This window comes from Peromyscus leucopus, chromosome 20 (assembly GCF_004664715.2).
Source record: "Peromyscus leucopus breed LL Stock chromosome 20, UCI_PerLeu_2.1, whole genome shotgun sequence".
Classification (NCBI taxonomy): Eukaryota; Metazoa; Chordata; class Mammalia; order Rodentia; family Cricetidae; genus Peromyscus; species Peromyscus leucopus.
This window is the reverse complement of record NC_051080.1, coordinates 783822-789556: the sequence shown is the minus strand read 5'-3', so window position 1 is coordinate 789556 and position 5735 is coordinate 783822. Positions and strand designations below refer to the sequence as shown.

Genomic DNA, 5735 nt, shown 5'->3' with positions numbered 1-5735 from the left:
TTTAAAGAAAAGAACCTTAGTTCTGGAGAGATGGCTCAATGGTTGAGAGCACTCTGTTCTTACAGAGGACTCCAGTTTGGTTCCCAGCACCCACGGGGGGCTCATAATCATCCATAACTCCAGTCCATCCATAATGTGACACCCTCTTCTGACCTCCTTGGGCGCCAGGCATATACATGGCACACATACATACGTGCAGGCAAAGCACTCAAACACATAATATAAATAACTCTTAGAAAAGAAAGGAATCTGAGCCCTGAAAGAGAACCCTGCAATACCGCTCCTAAGTGAGTGAGTCCTCTGGAGAGTGAACACAGAGCTGGTCCAGAGAGGGTGGAGTTGGATGCTGCTGCAGTGAAGGTAAATGCCCTCCCTTCTCACTGGATCCTGGCATGTCTCTTACCTTGGGCCTGCCCTGTGGGCACAGAAATAGGGTTTCTTTTCCCTGCTTCCTTTGGCAAACATGAATGGTGGCCTATGAGAACTCATCCCTGTCCCTGTTGTAGGGGAAGGAGGGCTGGCAGAGTATATTCTCTTAACAGAATATGGGGAATATTTGTCTATGATCAGCACCTTTAAGACAGCGCAGTGGGACAGCTGAGGGCTGGCCTTCAAAGCAATCCTGGTAGAAGGACATGTTGGTGCTTCTGTTGATAATAACATTTCTGCAATATCATCTTTAAAAACTGGCTTTAGGAGGCCAGGCATGGTAGTGTATGCCTTTAGTCCCAACACTTGGGAGGCAGAGGCAGGTGGATCTACAAGTTCAAAGCCAGCCTGGTCTACAGAGCAAGTTCCAGGAAAGCCAGGTCTACACAGAGAAGCCCTATCTCTGAAATAAAAGAAAAAGACCAAAAAAAAAAAAAAAAAAAAAAAAAAAAAAGCCAGCTAAAGACATGGCTCAGTGGTCAAACACTTGTAGAGGACCTGGGTTCAGTTCCCAGCATACACATGGCCACTCATAACTGCCTATAACTCCAGGTCTGTGGTATCCAACACCCTCTTCTGGCCTCCATGGACCCCTGTACACTTGTGGTATATATATACATACACTCAAAGGAGCGAGAGTTCACACATGTACACACACAATAAAAAATATATATATTTAATTGACTCTAAAGCCAGCTTATAACATTTGAATCAATCAGCATAAACTGTAAATTTCAGTGATTTGATAAAAAGCAAAGAACACAAATAGCAATCCAAAACTTGAGTCACAGATACTGAAGACATTCCAGAAGAGGAGCCTCAAAAAGCTGTGCGGCTGTAATGTGACTGCTCCAGGCAACCAGTTCAACCCAGCTCGGTGGTCACATCTGGAGGGTGTTACTTATCATTCCCAACGATCCTTCCTTCATTCATCTGGTTGTTATTTTTCATCTTAAACAATGAACTAAGCTTTCCTAAGAAGGAGAAAAAGGAAGGAAATAAATTCCTGACCCCCGTCTGGGCCAAGATTGCATTTCTGGTTTCAGTGATTTCCCATTCACAAGCACAAGTGTAACCCGTGTGGCCAAGCCACTCAGCCCTCAAGAACCCCATACCTGGAATGCAGACTCTGCTTCCTACTCACCTCAGATAGGATGTTTGTCAGCTAAGTACCAGGCCCCAGTGGGTGCTTACCCGTGAGTTCCTGCATCTAGGGACTGTTGTTTGTCATTTCGTTTCTTTAGGACGGGGTTTCTTGTAGCCCAAGATGGCCTTGAACTCGTGAACCTACTACTTAAACCTCCTAAGTGCCGAGATAACAGCAGGTTCCATGTGTGACCACTGCCAGCTTTCCATCTAGGGATTTTAAAGACCATTTTTCTCTCCTGATAGATGCTCTCTGTCATCTCTGTTCCCTGCTAATTTTAGACTGCACACTGCTCCAGGGTGCAGCTCCATTTTCCGGTGCCTACTTCTCATGAGGACTTAACTTTAACCGTCATTTTGTCCATCCCTGTCTCGTTTGAATATTGTTAGTTCTCAAAGGGTCATTAAAATGGCCCACCACTCACATTTCCCTAGTGGGGGTAGGGGATCCACACGTGGAATTCTGTGTGAACGGTGCCACCTAGAGTTGTGCTCTGGGAGTGCAGTGTCTGGAGCTGGGCAACCCAGAGATACTTAGAAATCCTGTCAGCCTCACTCTCTGGGATAAAAACACAAGTTTTGATAACTGAGGTGTCAACACCTCAACCTCTAAAAAAGGGCTCAAAGTGGAGATCCTCCTCACCACACTGACAGCAGAGAGATCTGCGCTCAGCATACAGCTCACCAATCTTCAGTCCATCCACTTCAAAGGCAGTGGAAGCCCCAGAGGAGCCCTCCAAGATACAGGGCAACGCCATATTCAGTGTTGGGTGATGTTGCAGAACACCAGTCAGGCCGGGCCTGCAGTCAGAGGAGTGGGAATGGGTGATGGAGAGGTGAGTAGGACCAGGAGTGCAGGGTGAATGCCTACCGTTGCCCAAGGGCACCTAGATGCCAAGCTCACGCTTGCATCCTCACCAGCAGGCAAAGCTGCTCCACCTCTTTGCTGTCTGTCAAACCTTTCCACACGCCCCCGCTCCCCTCCTCTCAGCCACCACGATGTTTTCAAACTGTCATCTGATTTCACAGTGACCCCCTCAAACACAGGTTCTCCCAGCTTGCAGAACCATCCAGACCCTGTATCCTTATCTCACTGGGACAGGATTCCAAGTCACCCAAATAAGACAGGATACCCCTGACTTGGCAGGACACAGGAGCTCAGCCACAGAGCTCCAAAGGACTCCATCTTTAAAATTAACATTTATTTTTCTCTGTGTGTGTGCCATGGCACGTGTGGAGGGCAGAGGACAACTTGTAGGAGAATCCCAGGAACTCAGGTTGTCAGGTTCAGTGGCAAGTGCCCACCACTGAACCATTACACAGGCCCAAAGCTACTCTTTCAAAGAATGGGACACTCCAAGGGGCAAATCCAGGAATGGTCAGAAGATGGAGCATTCTGGAAAAGGTTGGCCAGCCCCCCCTCAGTGCTTCCCTCAGGCAGGGCCAGGCAGAGCAGGGGCAGTGTGGACCCAGCAAGCATTTGGCCTCATGTGACCAAGAGACAAGAGAGAAAAGGGGGGGGGGAGATTTTAAAGTCACAACAATTAAACCGGATGGTGAAGATGAACCTTATGAAATGAGTTTCAGAGGCAAGCTAAAGGGCTGTCCACTCAGGCCCTCCCAGAAGACCCCAATAAGAGGTCAGCTGGATGCTGCCTGGGGGACCTGGAAGGCAGAGAGTTCCTTCAAGGCCCTAGATTGCTAAGGAGTCATTGCCTGGCTTTCCCTGTTCTCCAGAATATACAGCGGAGACACTGGTCCAGTGCTGCAGGGTAGCGTTGCCCAATGCTAGGAACAAAGAGGAGACATGGCCTTAGCACTGATTGCCTATTTGGCGAGAGAAATCACCAATGCTCTCTTGTAATACAACGTGGGAAGATCCCCAAACTAGAAACACGAGGCATGGTGGTGGTGGTGGGCGCCTGCATACACCTGTATCTCTAAGAGGGAGGAGAAATCATTGAAACTGACTTCCTGAAGGGGATATGTCAACGGCACCCCGTTCTCCCCAACTGAAGATTACCTCCCACTCCAAGAATAAATCCCTGGGTTCTTAAACCACGGTCACAGTCCCAAATCAGCCACCAGATTAGTTAACTCAAACTCGGGTCAAATGACTTAGTCGGAACCAAAATTCCAGCCAGAAGCACCACTCTGCCTGCAAGATGTTGGGGTGGGGGCACCTAGAAGAGCCGACTGACTCCCGGAATCTCCGCGTTCTACCATCCCCTCATTTCCCGCCTTTGTGGAAGGTGCACGCTTCCCCAGCTCTCACCCGAGTGGAGTCCCCGCCTCCCTGCAGCAGCTGCTCCACCCTCCCCCACACTGGAAGAATGCGACCCTCCCCTTCTGCTCTCCTCCAGGCGCAGACAGGGGGGAGACAGCATATGGCCCCATTTTCTTTGGCCCGGGGAGGCTTTTTGGGAAATGAGAAACCCCCTTGCCCTTCCTCCCCTCTGGGAAGAAGCTGCCCTCCCCCTCTGCACATTCTCCACAAGTTCTCAGACACACAGCCCTCCTACGTGCAGCTATGTGGTGAACTCACCGCGTTCCTCCCTCCACCCACCCCCCAGAGGCGCCAGAGCCGGGAAGGGAGCCTCCAAAAACCTTTGATGTAGGCACGTTTTAAAAGGCCCACCTGTCCTGTGGCTCCCCAGCCCCATGCCTGAACTGCTGGAGCCCCTCACTACACAGCTTTAAATCCCAAACTTTCCAAGCCCTAGCACGACCAGGATCGGGTCACACACACACACACACACACACACACACACACACACACACACACACACCCTCTCCCGCTGGGGGTAATCAAACCTAAGCAAGCTCATTGGGGACATCTGTCTCCGGTGAATCAGGTCAGATCCCGAACTTGAGGAGTTCTGTGACACTTAAAAACTTCAAGCAGGAAGACCTGCAATTTTTCTTGGACCAGGGCCTGTGGGCAGGGTCGCTAGGAAACCCTCGTTTGATGTTGTGCTTTCATGGCAGCGTTTTGATCCAGATGTTCCCCAGTTGTGGGATTTTCTTCTTGAAGGGAGGGCACTTGGCTGTGAAGGCATTTCCATCATGTGCACATCTGGAGGGTGCTGATGGGGAGGCTGCATTTCTGGCTCCCTCCAGTCTGCTTGCTCAACACACCTCCTCCCCTAACAGGCACCCCCATTTTGCTGTGTGGCTGTCCAGAAATGGTTCTGCACCTCTGTTCTCCTGGCACCATAAGATGGAGCTGAAGGTGTTTCCCAAAAATGGTTCCAGATCAGGGGGCTAGGGGAGGAAGGCAAGGAGCCAGATTTCTGGGCAAAACATGAATAATCGCAGAGGAAACTGCACGGAATTTAACTGAAAGTGAATGATTCAGGGCTCTTGAGCAAGCAAGTGCTTGTCCCTCTTTGGGGTCAGTTCCGAAGAGACAGAAGTGAACATTTCCAGGCCCTTCTGCTACCTCAGAGTTTGAAAGGGTCAAAGTCATTCCTATTCCACCACCAACCAAGAACTTCCTTGAATTCCTGGAAATCTTTTCTTTAAGAAACCAGTCCTTTTGTTTTTGTTCTTTGTTTTGTTTGGTTTCTGGTTTTTCTTTTAAATTTGGTTTTGTTTTGGGAGGAGGTTGCAAGGGCAGAGGGTGGATCCAAGGGGACAGGGAGATAAGTGGGATCGGAATGCATGATGTGAAATCCACAAAGAATCAATAAGGTTGAAAATCAATAAATAAATAAATCAGTCCTTGCTATTGTCCAGTCTATGGTGGTTTCTGGGGAAGGTGTGTGGGTCCCACTCAGGTCCTCAAAGATCTCTGGCATCCTTGTTGACTGGGGGGTGTCAGGCTGACTCATAGGCTTGAGGATTTCTACTTGCACTGTGTGTATAATAGCCTAAATTAGACATGTGAACAATGAACTCAGCCAGACAGATGATGAATCCCAAAGGCTTCTGCACAGAGGCACCAGCCCATGAATGGACCCCAAGGCCTGTCATCAACATGAGTTTTGGTAAGAAGACTCTTTCATGGGAGAACCTGGGTGGAGAGAAAAGCTGTCTGGGTATGGCACAATAGGAATTCAGGGGGAACATAGGCCAGAGACGCCCAGAAGTAAGAACACTAGGGGAACCTTGAGTAGCAGGCCAGTAGGTGAGTAAAATGCTAGACCAGGTATGAGCAA

At 49.3% G+C, this 5735-nt stretch overlaps 1 long non-coding RNA gene across 1 annotated transcript; it reads right to left on the bottom strand.

Moving 5' to 3' along the window:
* Positions 1–1119: 1119 nt before the first annotated feature.
* LOC119086308 lies at positions 1120–5144 on the bottom strand. The gene is made up of 3 exons (XR_005089561.1): positions 4390–5144; positions 2219–2376; positions 1120–1403 (listed from the first exon to the last, which is right to left on the bottom strand). It is a non-coding gene; the product is annotated as an uncharacterized LOC119086308 (long non-coding RNA).
* Positions 5145–5735: the final 591 nt, after the last annotated feature.